Here is a 14,720-nt window from a genome sequence, read left to right on the forward strand (position 1 = left end):
AGGACTGATTTCCAAACCAGCCTGTTCTGCTCGAAGCTGCGCACCCCTAGGGGCCGCGTCCTGAACATTACGGCTTGTGTAATGAACAAGCGCTCTAATCACTGACACAGCGACCTCATGAAGTCGCCGCAGATCAGCCACGTTACAAGTGGCGCGATTAGGGTGAGGAGTGAATCCAGCCAAAGCAGGCCAATTAGTGCCCGGAATGGACAAAGGACCCAACCTCGGAGCGGTTAAAGCGTGTGGTAGGGCGCCACCAAACCAAACTCCATGCTGCCAAACATCAATAGGAACCTCCAGTGCCCTGTACGGAGCATACGCAGCCGGTACAGCTGAGGCAGTGTAAGAATGGAACATACCAGAATTAGCGTCCACAGGCGGAAATGTCACCCACGAATAAAACAGTTCGTACGGGTAAGCATGTTCCGCACTCACTACCAGAACCACAGCCATGCCTTCCACAGGGACATTAAAAGCCCGCAAGTGGTCACGCACCGCAATGCGACTATGCTGCGGGATGTCCACGGCTTGTGCCATGTCAGCACAGGAAATTGAAAAAAAACAAAGAATACTATGTAGCACAACTGGGTAGTAATTCAAGGAAACCGTTTTAGATGAATTCAAGCTTGAAAAGACCTATTTTAAAAATAGGCAGGTTGTCCGACACCACCGTTTTCCGGAAACGGGAAGGAAGGGGTTAAGGTTTGAATGATATACTACTCGAGTGTCATGATATAAGGCCAACAACGTATGGGCGCCATGTAGCAGGGTTTCCGTTCTCCCACAGAACTGTGCATAGAGATCTAGAACCTCAGTGAATTAGGATGACCCAAAACTCACCTCAGTGTCAGAAATCCCCTTACCGAGCTAGCTACAGTGTCTCATTGGTCACAACAAGCTGACCAATGACTTAGACAAACCAGAACATGATCTTAGGTTACCTCAGGTATCGTGGAACACATGAACACTCTTTCGTTATATAATCATTTCAAACCAAAACTGGGAGTCAAAGAACACACGTGCAAGTTTGAAATATTTATTTTTCTATGCAAGGTTCTCAAACGCAGTATCTTATATAATACCAGAATACATATTATAAAAATCAGAGTTATCAGCATAGTCACTAATCCATAGTAAGCAAAAGGTGATAGCATATTATAATACAAATTCTATAGAAATCTGTATCACCTATATTTCGCGCACCCTATTTAGCATACTAGATTATATCTAAGAAGGTCTCATTTGGGTTTTTAGCAGGGCGGGCCCATACCTCTAAATGTCAGTAGGAGAAGATCACATCAACAGCTACCGGCTCTCTGCATGCGAAGCATCAAGTGTGTTTATTCATTCCCTGTAACTCTATCTTAAACCCGCGTAGAGCCCAATGTTGGCAGCAACATTATTTGTGTTATGTCTAATGTGGTGCGAGGATCAGACCTCCACAACCTTGTGTTAGGTTATTCTTAGAGGGTGCAGTTCTCAGTGTGCAGACAGTTGTACCAAGCACGACTGATATCAGAGCAATAACATATTATTCTCAAATAAAGCACATCTTTCGTCTAGGTTGAAAGCTACAATAACAATTAGGTGTCGTGTGCAAACTGAAGCCAAAGGAAAATATGTTGTTGCTATCTTAATGTATGCTAACTTAACACAATATATAGAAACGCAGTAACCATATGACACAACAAGTTGTAAAAAGTTGTTGAAAAAGGATGTAGTAGAAGTAAGATGGTGGTTTATGCTATTGAAGGAGACTGCAGTTGGAAATGAGGTTTAATATGCAAGTGAGGGAGAATTCAACCCCAGTTAGGAAACGTACACAATGGTTTTATTATCAACACAGGGCCGGCATTATGGAAATATATTTAGTGCCACAAAGCACAACCACAAGAACAACATCAATTCATGACGCCACAAAATGTGGACCCAATCACAGAAACAAGAAAAAGAATGTCTTGTGCAAGAAGTCGTCCATGAAAATCTAAAGATGATGCATTTTAAATTGGCCTAAAATAAAACTTTTCAAAAGTGAATTCTAAGGACCAACCAGTAACACAGATCTCCTCTTAAATATTCCTAAAACACCATCGCCCTTTGAATGAGTGCCAGACAACATTCATGTCAGTGCGGCTGGTCTGATTGGACTCAGTATCCACATCTCACATGGTTACCAGGCCCAGAAATTTCCATGTTAATGCTTTCTCAAACACTTTACAACACAAACATGTGGACAATCCAGAAAACAGGGTGAAAAACAGAACAAAAGCGTTTAAATTCTTAACACATGGAAATTTGCATGGCTGATAGACACTACTTGCCAATATATCTACTACTGCACGTCAGAGCCTTCTCCTCAGCTCTTGAATTCTGCAATAAACTGACGACCTGCCTCTTCACCTAGCCCAGACCCTCGCTCGGCCCACACAGATCCTGCTGCAGCACCAGGATACACTCCAGGTAAGTTGCTACCTCAACAGCCGAGTCAACTTCTACGCTCCCAAACGCCACCTCCGATCAGCCAGCCACGCCCTCGCCGCCGTCCCCCGCATCCGAAGAGCGACTACAGGAGGAAGGTCCTTCTCCTACCTGGCCGCCAAGACCTGGAACTCCCTCCCGTCCGACCTGCGCCTGACCCAAGACCACCTCTCCTTCAGGAAGAAGCTGAAGACCTGGCTGTTCGAGCAGTAGCGGAACCCCCCCCCCCCCCCCCCCCCCCAGCGCCTTGAGACCCTACGGGTATGTAGCGCGCTTTATAAGTGTCACTGATTGATTGATTGATTGGACTACCCAAATACGCATAACATAAAATAACAACTTTTTCTGAAACAGTACAAAGCAACACTGTCAGGTTTAAAAAAATATATATTTTTATTAAACATTGCTCATCGAACATATGATGAAGATAAAAACATTTACCTAGCAAAGTGTGGGGTATCGCCAGAGGGCTATACAATGACTCAGTAACCTTTTAATGGTAATTCTTGTTGGCGTGTTTAGGACCAAATACCTCTCAGAGAAACTCAAGCCTAGTCAACCCATCAAAACACATGGTCCGGCTCGGTCTCTGTTAACTGAGCCCCCCCATCAGCACCTCTAAATTCTCTCCATGCCCCCCCACCCCCACACTTTTGCCCTTTTTTTGGGGCTACCTCAGCTTTGGTAGATAACCTCCTCCGCCCTCAAGCACCAATCGAGGTTGGATTCCCAATCGCCCATGCTCGGAGGGGTGTCTGAGCCCCACTGCCTGGTTATGTTGCGCTTACCTACCACTGACTGCCATCTTCAGCCAGATTTTGTGGTGTTTGGTCCAGTTTTCCTCATCCTGTAACGCTAATAGCAGCAATTTCATTACAAGACCGGAGGCTACATTATGCATTATCCTTTAATAGCAACTCACACACCGCACTACATCATAAAGGATAAAGTTCTAGAGTATCAACAGTGAACAAAGGATGTATCCAGGAGATGATCTGCCTCTTTTAAAAGCGGCTCGCCAGCAAATATGTCACTACTACTTGCTTCCCTTCATTTTAAGCTTTTGCTTGTACTTTTATACCTTATTTACCTATGTTATACTGATTTATAATGTATTATGTCATACTGATTTATAATGTATTATGCGGCTTATATTAGCTTGTGCTTTTTTGATCTTAATTACTACCCTTGTGCCTTTATGCCGCTTCAACCTCTAATCTTTTGTTTCAAACCTTAGTCCCTTGACCGTGGGTGGCGCTGGCTTTCGCATTACAACCCCCCCCTCCCTATGGACCTCCAATTTATGGTCGTCGTCCCCCTCTCACCCTCCGTAGGAGCCTTGTTTTTCTCCATCTCTTTCCTCTGCGCGTTCGCACTGCTCCCTTTATAATCCCTGCCTTTCGTCCGAAAAAACCTGCCTTTTGTCTAAATTGCCTTCTCCGTTTCTTCACGGAGGTGCGCTCCTAATTTAAGGAAAGGCCATCGGCAACACCGACGCTGCGTGCCTCCTCTGGTCATGTTAATAGGAGAATCGCAATTTCAGGTCAAGGGGGACTGGTTTGGAGATAACAGTAGACATGACCTTCGTCACCCGACGCCAAAACCCCTGGATTGCCAGGCAAGTACAGAGTATGTGGAAGAAGGTGGCCTCCTGATCGCATCCACTGAGGCATAGTGGTGTCCCAGCCCTACCTAACTTATGCAGGAGAGTCCTTGAGTAGTACATTATGTGTAGGAGATTAAGCTGGACCAATCTAAACTTGGCTCCGACGGCTGTTTTGTTATAACTTAAGTATTACCATTCCTTTTCCTTCACCACGTCTTCCCTACTGCTCAGCCAGGATGAGTGCTTGGTGATGACTGGAATGCTGAATGTTTGGTGATGTCACAGAATGCTTGTGTGGCAGGGTAGGCTCAGACGTGAGTCCCTTGCTCACTTTGCCACTGGATTCAAGCAAGCCGGGCTTAAGACGGCTGGAATGCCAGAAACCGGTCCTCGGAAGCTTGTTTACGGTCCAGGGAGGACATGGCTTGGCAGTTCGGGCTGGACTGTTCCCATGAGGCACAGGGTCAGACTGATTTGCATATGGCCATGTCTGAACTGGGGTGGCAGAGTGAGCTAAAGAACGGTGAGGGATTAAACCCAGATATTTTGACTGGGTGTGAGTGTTTGATTGTTTCAGATGCTCCGTCCATCACCACCCCTTTTGTACAGAATGCTTGGGTACCTGGTGATGTGCTGAGTGTCAGTTGGAGCATGCACGCTGAGCAGCAGGGAGGCTGTTCCTGGTGCGGCTATCTTCTATTTACCATCTTCTTCTTACTTACCTGAAACTTACCCTGTAACTAAGATTGAATACACCAACCTTGTATTATACACCTCGGATAATGGAATTTCAATTACAAAATTTTTGGCAACGATTTGAAAAGAACCTACGTTTTGGGGAAGGAAGACTGTACATAACCCTGCTAAGGATACTGGAAGTAAGAAGCCTACTGAGGAGATTGGAACCAAGCGAGCTGGAAGGAAAAGCAAAGCCCTGGCCAGTCCCACCAATGTCCCTCATCACCTGGACAGCCTGCAGCCGGGGGCGTTTTACCTTCTTGTCATGATTTGATTTCATGAACTGATAGGTAACGTGACTATGGAACTAACTTGACATTGATCTGGCTGTTCTTATGCTCTTTGACCCAGCAGTTCCTTGAATAAATATGTGTAATGATGAGCCTGCAGCGAGTACTTCGAAAGTGAAGGGAATGCAGCAAGGATGTCAAGTGCTTTGGGGGCAGCCTTGTTGAACTGAACTGGCAACTTATTTGAAATGTTATAATGTTTTTATTATTGGTTAACTTTCTATGCTTTTGCTGTCACTGTGATTTTGCCTGCCATGGTGTGAACGTAACTGATGACCTTGAGCCTCATTATTTCAAAGCGGCCAGCGCGACTTTTAAAAAGCATTGAAAAAGCTGGAAAGACTGGGAACTGCTCTCTACTTTTGTTTGATGCAGCGGTGAGTTATTATTTTATTTAAACGATTGCTGCGCTCTTTGTTTAGTTTCTATTCAAATCCGACTCGAGCAGCTTACCTTGAGTCTTGAGCTGTGTATCAGGTGGAGCGTCCCTCTGCGTTCTTGGTTAAGACGGCTACGGCACGTATCCCAGTCGCGAGGTGAAGTGCGCGTCTAAGGGGTATGACATCACTCTAGGACAAGAGATTGTCTGCATCAACCCCCACCCATGTAATACGACACACCAGTAGACATCTTGGTGGATTCAAAATTTGCGAACATACGTGACAAGAATTTTCAATTCTATTAAGGACAAGGAGGCGAGGATTATGCTATTCTCATTTCTTTATTAGAAATGCCCAGCAGCCAATAAAACAGTAAAAAACTACAGTACCCATGAACACCAGGGTAACAACCATAGAGACCATAGTATCAAAGGCCATGTAGACAGTCACACTTCCTCTTTCTTTGGTGAGGAAAATAGTTCAAATCAAAACAGGAAATTCAAAACGTAGAACATCAGGATGAAACCAACGACCGCCGTAGATGTCCAAGGTGAAACATTTGTACAGTATCAACAAAAATGCAGAAACAATAACAACGGGTGGGATAATCCTCGCCTCCTTGTCCTTAATAGAATTGAAAATTCTTGTCACGTATGTTCGCAAATTTTGAATTCAAAGTCAGGACAGGAGGCTCCGATTATGCTTGTTTAAAGCTGATCCACCACAACAGAAGCAATATGATCAATCGGTTTATAGTAGAATGTTTTGAACACAAAATCAGAAGACCAATCTGCGGCCTTCATAATGTCAAAAAGAGTGACACCCACAGAGAATGCTTTAGAAGCCATCGCCCCTTGTGCGGAATGAGCGTCAAAAATTGAAACATCAATGCGAGCCTCCGACATGAGCCATCGTACCCAGCGAGCCAAAGTAGCTGGGGTAACGGGGCGAAAAGGTTTAAAGCAATCAACAACTGACCGTGCATATCTGAACGTAAAGGAGCAGTACTTACTTCGTAATCCTTGACACATTGGACAACGCAAAGGTTGGGATGATTGGGAAAGAAAGGATAGGTAATTTAGGTAGTATTCGTTTTGGTACGTCTGGAAAGGAGAAACGTAACACCGTCAGGTGTAAAGCTGCGACCTGCCAAGTCTAAAGCTCAAACATCAGACACCTGTTTACAGGAAACAAGGCATAACAACATAGTCAATTTGGCCGACAGTTGTTTACGGGATAGTAAAGAATTGGAAGGCCAAGCCTCAAGAAATCTCAAAACAATGGAAACATCCCATAAAGAAACGTATTTAGGACATGGAGGGTTCGCCAGATGGATTCCCTTTAGCAACTTGGCAATTATAGGATGCTCACCCGCAGGTTTACCAGCAATATGTAAATGGCCCGCAGAAATGGCAGAACGGAAATTGTTGACCGTTCGATAAGCCAAACCGGAGGATGCAAGAGAGGCCAAAAAATTTATTATGAAAGAGACATCCGCTGAAGTGGGATCAACTTCCCGTTGAACACACCAGTCACACCATCGTTTCCAAGACCCCTTGTATCGTTTGTGAGTATTGGGGGACTAGGTCTCACTAATGAATTTGGAAGCGTCTCGAGAAAGGCCAGGGACCGACCAGCGATCCCCGAAATTCGCCATGCCAGCAGATGGAGATCGCCTGATAGAATCAGGGGGTGCGGAGTGTTGAGAGGATCCAGCAAGAGATTCCACTTCTGGGGAAGAAGGAGCGGCACTGCACAACACATTTCCAGGAGAACCGGAAACCACGCCTGAGCCCTCCATAGAGAAGCAACCAGAATCAAGTCTGACCGATAACGTTTCGCGTAGGCCAGGACTCTGGGAATCATCATGAACGGGGGAAAGGCATAACACAGATTGGATGGCCAAGTCTGAAGAAAGGCATCCATGGCCAATGCTTCCGGGTCCGGCCTCCAACTGTAGAACAGCGGAAGCTGAGTGTTGAGGCGAGAGGCAAACAGGTCCATATGACACTGGCCCCAAAGCCGGAGGAGAGAACGGAAAACGCGAGGATGGAGCCTCCAATCGCTGAAGTCCCGAAGATGCCTCGAATTCCAATCCACAATCTGATTGTTGCGGCCGGGAAGATACTCTGCAATAACAGTGATCTTCTGCTGCAGACAAAAATGCCAAAAATCTTTGGCTATCTCCGCCAATACCCTGGACCTCGTTCCGCCCAGTTTGTTGACATAACGGACTGCCGAAACGTTGTCCATGCGGAGAAGTATACAGCAATTGGACTGAAGGGGAGTGAAACATCGGATCGCAAAGGACCCCGCCAGGAGATCCAGGCAATTGATGTCGAGAGACAATTCCTGGGACGACCAACGACCCCCGTCGATACAGGACCGCACCGGGCTCCCCAACCCGACAGGCTGGCATCGGACACTATAACAAGTTCCGGGGAGGCACCGAACAGGGCTCGTCCATTCCAAGCATCCATGTGGTCCAGCCACCATTGCATTTCCCACCTCGCTTCCTCTGAGAGAGGAATCAGATCTGAATAGCGAAGGCCTTACTGGAGATGACGGATCTTCAAACGCTGCAACGCCCTATAGTGTAGAGGACCCTGGAAGATCGCTTGAATGGAGAATGCCAACAGACCTACAACTCGTGCTAACGATATCAATGACACAGTCTGTCTGGAAATAACCGAAATCAATTCCCTCTTGATATACCGAATCTTTTGATTGGGTAAGAGAAGTTGACAGGAAAGTGAATTGACCTGGAAACCCAGAAATTCTATCACTTGAGTTAGAGTCAAGACGGATTTCTGAATGTTCACTCGAAATCCCAGAGATTGTAAGAGGTCGATGGACCAGTCCAGATGAGTCAGGAGCCGGAGCGGACAGTCTGCCATAATCAGAATGTCATCCAAGTAAATAATCAGGTGAACACCTCGAGCGCGTAAGTGTTCCACGACAGGCCTCAGAAGCTTCGTGAAGCACCAAGGTGCTGACGAGAGGCCGAACGGGAGTACTAGGTATTCGAACCAAGTCCCCTGCCAATGGAATTGAAGGAACCGACGATGAGGGCCGAAGATGGGAACCGACAAATATGCGTCCTTGAGATCGAGACGAACCATCCAGTCCCCTTCTCGCAGAAGATCTCTCAACAGATGGATTCCCTCCATCTTGAAATGCCTGTAAACAACCCCTCTGTTGAACTCCTTTAGATTTAGAACTAGGCGGGAGCCGCCCCCTTTCTTTTTGACCAGAAACACTGTGCAGACGAACCCCTTGGGATGACGGACAGTCAGAATTATCGCTCCCTTTTGTAGGAGGGAGTCTATTTCTGTTGAAATGAAGTCCCGATCTTGAAGGGAAAAACACAGAGGTGAGGGTGGGCGGGGGGCTGGTAAAACTCTATCCTGTACCCTTGGACGGTTTCCAGCACCCAAGCATCGCTGGAGATCAGACGCCAATTGTGGAGAAAAAATTGTATCCTGCCCCCCAGAACCACATCGCAAGCAGGAATCAGGCTCACCTGAAGCGCTGGAATCTTGGTAACCACCTTGGTATCCGCCGGAGCGTCCTTCGTGATACTGGCCTCTCCCTTTTTGAGAGGGATAGAAATTGGATCTGGTATGATAGCCGGAATCCTGGCCACCACCTCTATGGGTCTGGGATCCCCTCTGGGACTGCTGCTGAGGGCCACAGCCGAACGAGCGTCCCCTATTTCGTCCGGCCCTGGCAAAAACTGGACGCATCGCTCACCGTAGGGAAGCTTGGGCTTTGTCCAAACCACTGAAGGTGGCCACAAATTTTGTGAGTTCCTTTAAAAAGGGCTGACCAAACAGCAGACCTTGAGCAGCAGGACCGGATTCCGAGGAGGAGAGCTCCGCCAACTTAGGATCTAGTTTCAGAAGAATGGAACGGCGCCTCTCACTCGAAAGAGCACAGTTGGCATTTCTCAACTGGCAAATAGCCCTTTGCGCCCACTCTATAAGCTCATCCGGGTCCACACGGGCTGACGACTCCTGGGCCAGGAAACCAAGATCTAGGATTTTGGTGAGAGGACCCAATAAATCAAGGAGCTTGTCCTGACAGGAACGCCACGATCTGTCCAGACCCTTCTTCTGGTCTTTGGCATACTTTTTGAGATAGGTGAGCATCGTGGGATCAACCTCAGGAGTCTCCGCCAGATGGTCTGCCAGATCCGGCCTAGGGCATTCTGACTGAAGCCTAGCCCTGACATCCTTTTCAAAAGGCTGGCGTATGTGCGCCCGGACATACTCTGCTACAGCAGGGGAGGGAAGCCAGGACGTGGAATGGGGATGAATGATATCAGAAGGATCAAATGTCAGGACAGGAGGGTGTGTGGGGGCATCGACGAAATGTTCCTTACACACCTTCTTAGGCGGAGGATCATCATGATCCGAAGAAGTAGAGGAATGCGTGTCATCGGTATCAGTAGGAGGAGGAGCGAATGACGACGCACCAACAGAGGACTTGGACTTATCAGACGCCAAACTTCTAGCCAACTTCTGAAAGTCAGAATTATGAGGATTTACAGGGGACTTAGAGGACCTACGGGAAGCAGGAAGCCAACCCTGCTGTTGCGCATATTGAGTTAAATGGCGCTTCAATGGGTTAATGGCGCGCACAAGGGCCTTATTGACGGAGTACTGCACTCCCTGGTCCAATGCCTCCACCAAATCATGCTCCAAAGAGCCAGAATCATCCTCCTCATAATAATAGTCATCATCATTTAAATATTCTTCCATGTTTACACAGCGTGTAAAAGTAATGCCCACTAGATGACCTTTATGAAAAAAGTGTCAGAGACGCAATTCAGGGGGAGGGACAAAAACCCCACAGCAAGTCAGCAGCACAGGTAAAACCTGCACACAATAATGATTCAAATGTGGAGGGAGGGATTGCTGACACACAAAAAACGCACTCCAGGCAAAGCCTTTGCAGGTTATACAGCCCAATGCGGCCTGACAGCAAAAGGCATCACACAGTGTTAATTTTCCGAGACTGTGGGCTCTGATGCTGTAAAAACGACCTTCCCTCAATCCGGCACCGTGTAAACACGGAAGTAAACTGGAAAATGGCCGCCGCTCATACGCGGTAACGGTCGCCTCGAGAAGAAGATAGAAGAGCTCGCGCACCCTTCGCTCGAGCCTCCTGAACCCCTCTCCCACTCCACAACAATAAACAGACACGGGCAGCAAGCCAAAACAGGGGGAGGTGCGCCCATGCTCAAAGCACAGTGCGCGCAACAGCGGCAGTAATAAGAAAAATGGTAAAACAGACGAGGCGCGTCAGGGACGCTAAGAGAAGCGTGAGGAAAGCACCAAGCAAATACGAGCAATATACATACAGTAAGGCAAGTAAAATGTAAATGCAATATCAGGTTAAGAAGGAAAAGGCACTTAACTGGCTGCGGAGCAGCAAAGAAAGAGGAAGTGTGACTGTCTACATGGCCTTTTATACTATGGTCTTTATGGTTTTTACCCTGGTGTTTATGGGTACTTAGTTTTTTACTGTTTTATTGGCTGCTGGGCATTTCTAATAAAGAAATGAAAATAGCATAATCGGAGCCTCCTGTCCTGACATAGAATTCCTCTTCATGAGTTTTTGGTGATGCTGCGAGCGGAGGGACGCTCTGCTGTGTTGACGAGCCATGAGCCTTCCAGCACGGCGTCAACTATCTTGGAGTTGGTGTCGGCTTGATGTAACCCTGCATCTGAAGAGAACTCGTTCTGCATCAAAGCTGCACTGCAGAGTTTGTTCTTCTCTACGGCAACCTGACATTGTGGAAATCGATGGACACTTTCATAATGGATAGCGCGGAGTTGTAACTCAAGAATACTGACACACTGTGTGCGAGACTATTATAGCGTGAAGTCTTCCAAGTCAAAGTGCACCCTGTAAACCTCAAGGAAAGTCCCATTGTCGACTAGTATACAATATGGGTGAGGATTTCGGGTGAGAGGTCGCTCACTAGAGTAAAATACTTTCTATCTGCTTTTCATTGGAACACATGTGTGCTGCATGGAGAATGGTTATTTCTTGACATTTTTGGGGGTTTCCTGCCTATGTGTATTATGCTTTTATGGGTCCATTTAATGTTTGACCATGTCTTGTAATGGTGTGTGGTACATGTTTCTGAACGGTTGTAGAGTCGTGTATTCTATCATGGGGTGTGTGGGGTGGTGAGTGCCCCAGTACAGTCTTGTAGGTTGGTGTGTACCCTATTAGAGTGTTGTGGGGTGGTGAGTGCCCAAGTACAGTCTTGTAGGGTGGTGTGTACCCTATCACAGTGTTGTGGGGGTGGTGAGTGCCCCAGTACAGTGTTGTAAATTATATTAGTTATATAGTTTTATTTAAGAGCACAGTTGACCAGACCATCAACTGACAAGAGTGGAACACTCAAGTACACACTAAAATACTCACAGGTATTCTGAAAGGCTGGGTAGTGGGAACACAAAGAAAGGCCTAATGACCTAAAACCAAAGGTGACCATGTTGCAAGAAGCCGGCTGTCATCATCATCCATATCCCCCAGATCTTCTGTCCAGTCCCTGTGTAAGGGGCCTGGTAAGTCAGGGGAATTAACACTGTCAATTTAGACAACAGGCAACTAGGTACAAGTGGTCAATACCTGGGCAATACTGAAACTTTTATATGACCTACTCACATTCCACAGGGAGGTATTTCATGTTAACAGTAGCATGTTCAAGTCTACTGACACATTAATTTTAGAAATTGCAAATCTATAAACAAATATTCTAAAAAGTTTATATTCTGTAAAAAGGAGAGGCTAAATATTCACCAGACACATTGCTCGGCCCACCAATGGATCAACAACCCTTTGTGACAGCAGCATCAAACCCTTTGCTTTGAGGTTGATCTTTGCTTTGAGAATGATGTTATATTATGTTAAAATGGTTAAATATTTGTAACGCGCATGGCTGCCACAGCAGCAGGGCGTCCCAGCGCTAGTATCAGAATGAGCTTCAGTTGGAGAAAAATTAGACCAAGAATGAGCAGGTTTTAACAACCCTTCTAAATGACCAGTGATTCTGGATGCTTCTGATGGACACAGGAAGAGCGCTCCAAAGAGCGGAAGCTTTGGAGCGGAAGGAGCGCCCTCCTGCTCTTCTGAAATGAGGGGCCCAAGCCAAATAAAGATTAGCGGAGTGCAGATCCTGCTGGGGCAAATACCGGTGGAGCAAGTTGAATAGAATGGAGGGCGCCTGGGAGGTGAGGAATCTATGTGCATTACAAAGAGCCTTGAAGTGAATCTTCTTATCCCCATGGAGCCGATGCAGCTTGTGGATAAAGCTTAAAATCAAACAGGACTGCTGCCGCGTTTTGGGCCAGTTGAAGTCTTATAGCCACTGTCCTATTTGAGCCTAGATACTTAGTATTGCAGTAGTCAAACCTAGAGAGTATAGTGGATGGATAATAACCTGCCGTGTATGAGAATCAAGACCCAAATGGGTTTTAGCCCTCGTAGAAGTCCAAAACAAACACCCAACCCCGATTTTGCCTGAGCTTCAAATGTCAGGGTGTTGTCGACCCAAAAACCCATGTTTTTTTACTACCGCCTTAGGCTGGGGGTGGCCCTAAAGAGGAGGGCCAGCAGTGGTCGCCCATTGTTGAATCTCTCTCCCCAGGAGAAAATTTTCCGATTTGCTGGAATTCAGATGAAGGCAGTTGACTGCCATCCACTCAGCAACAGCCACCATGTCACCTTGCAATTTAGTCAGGTTTTGGTCCACAGCCTTCGGACATTGCACATCCAGCCCAGTATTCCATCAAAGCTTCCCAGTTGCTACTGGTAGGTGTCATTGGAGTACCAACTCCCATAAAGTGTGGCAACCGTGTTGGTATTTAGCATGCTCCTTTGTGAATTTACACATTTGTCAAAAACACTCACATAGTAAGTTGAACCCATAACCACACACTGTAGTCTGCGTCCTCTAAACGTTTTGCGCATCTAGCACTGGTGACTATCATGCTGTGTGGTAATTCATCATCTATAGCTGGGATGATCGTTCTAGTTGTTCCCTCTGATATGATCACTTTCCCGGTTCTTGGGAAGTTCTAAAATCAAGTTCAATTGTTTAGGACTCATCTTTGATTTCATGCATGGCACATGCACCATAAGGGTAAAGGCCTGGTAATTTCGGAAGGCAATAGAAATTCCGCAATTTTATTCAAAGGTTCAGCATGCAGAATCCCATCTACAATTCTACTGGCAATAGCAGTTTGGCCCTTATGGTCCGCTAGCTTATGCCAGTTAAGGTGGTCAACTAGACAAAGTCCATACTAAGGACAGTATAACAACTTGCAAACTGCTCAAAAAAGCAACCAATAAAAATTGGAAACACGAAACTAAACTGTGGCCTCTACAACTATGTTCCCCTACTTACGCATTTAGTCAGAGTAGAAATCCAAGAGACCACTTTGCCCATGCAAGACATTTTTGGAGTTTGATAACACATACTGCAAGAGACCCCATCATATTTTGTAATGTCATCAGTAAAGAACAACGAAACAAACCATTAATCAAGAAAGCACCACTAAAATGGAAACACCTTGCAGCACAGGACATATGCCCTGCATTTACAATGAGCAGCCTGTACTCAGCTCTTGTCTCTCCCCCACACATACAATGAAGCGCAAGCTTCAAAGTTCTCTATCTACAGCCGTTGTTCTAGCTCCATAGTACATAAAATATGGCCCTGCGTGTTTCAGCAACCACCCACATAGTCCAACACTCACTCAACATGCTCCCCAAGTCACAAAATGTATGCTAACCACGAGGTGATAAGAAATAAAAAGGTAGATCTTGAGTTGCTGATTATTATGATTGACTTTACAGTTTTTTGGGGAAATCATCATTGGTCTGTGATGTGGCCTTATTATTGGATTGGGTGGTAACAAAGAGGCAGGCATACTAGCCACCATGCTGCTGTACCATAACATTGGTTGAGATTAGAGCAGAGGGGGTAGTAGTAAGAATTTAGAAGAGATGGTAATTATGTAAGTAATTAGTCTTTCTGTAGTGCAAACCTAGTCAACAGGCTGCGGAGCTCTGCGCATGGTCAAAGATGCGGCTAAAGTCGGCGATTGATGGGAGTGGTAGCTAGTTGTGGACAGTTAATGCATTGTGATGCAGTTTTCTTTAAAGAGGCATGTCTTCAACTCTTTCCTCCACTGGAGAAATGTGGGA

This window comes from Lissotriton vulgaris, chromosome 5 (assembly GCF_964263255.1).
Source record: "Lissotriton vulgaris chromosome 5, aLisVul1.2, whole genome shotgun sequence".
In the NCBI taxonomy this organism is placed as follows: domain Eukaryota; kingdom Metazoa; phylum Chordata; class Amphibia; order Caudata; family Salamandridae; genus Lissotriton; species Lissotriton vulgaris.